General features: G+C 34.4%; 1 long non-coding RNA gene across 1 annotated transcript; it reads left to right on the forward strand.

Moving 5' to 3' along the window:
- Positions 1-6: 6 nt before the first annotated feature.
- Positions 7-314, forward strand: LOC106322079. Its single transcript, XR_001266217.1, has 2 exons — positions 7-115; positions 199-314. It is a non-coding gene; the product is annotated as an uncharacterized LOC106322079 (long non-coding RNA).
- The last annotated feature ends 483 nt before the right edge of the window (positions 315-797 follow it).

Genomic DNA, 797 nt, shown 5'->3' on the forward strand with positions numbered 1-797 from the left:
TGGTTTTCAGGAAATGGAGCCAGAAGTGCTTGGAATTGTCAGTGGTTCAATATAGCAATGGTGGATGCAGCTATGAAGGTAGTTGAATGCCAACCAATCAAGTACACATAGAGAAGTAGGTGTATATCTAAATACAGAGAACTGAAAAGTAATACAAGTCTATGTTTTGTTTAACTTGGTCTCACTGTGGGGTTGTAGGCTGCATCTTCGGTGAAGATGACAAAGACGCAGGAAGCCATTAGATAACATTTTTATTACTCACATATTTCACACGCCAAAACATAAATGGAAAGTTAAAATGATTAAAGTTTTAAGGGTGTAACTCATTGACTTCTACATAATAAGAATTTATAGATTCTCTTTTGAAAAACTCTGATTTCTTTCTTTCTTGTGGTGGAAAGACTTCTAAAAGTAAAAGAATCGTATAGATCATAATTTTCCGAAAATATTCCGAATAAGAAAAAAGACTTCTGAATGTTCAACAGTTAATCGACCCTGAAAAGGAAAAAGTAAGGCACGGTAGTCCAAAAAATTAATACTAATGAATTCAATCAACTTAAATTAATCCCACATTTTATGTAAACGATCATCATTACACAATAAACTTAAACTAATTGTAATAATAATATCAATAACATATGCATGGAACTAAATTACCCGATCTTATTCCAGTCGGGAATGAATGATCTCATAGCACCACATTGGTTACAGGCTTACAGCATTGATTCAGCGATCCACAGGCTCACATCGCACCTTAAAGTAGAGCTACTCACCGAGCCACAATAGTAAACCAAAGA

Source organism: Brassica oleracea, unplaced genomic scaffold (genome assembly GCF_000695525.1).
Source record: "Brassica oleracea var. oleracea cultivar TO1000 unplaced genomic scaffold, BOL UnpScaffold05973, whole genome shotgun sequence".
NCBI lineage: Eukaryota > Viridiplantae > Streptophyta > Magnoliopsida > Brassicales > Brassicaceae > Brassica > Brassica oleracea.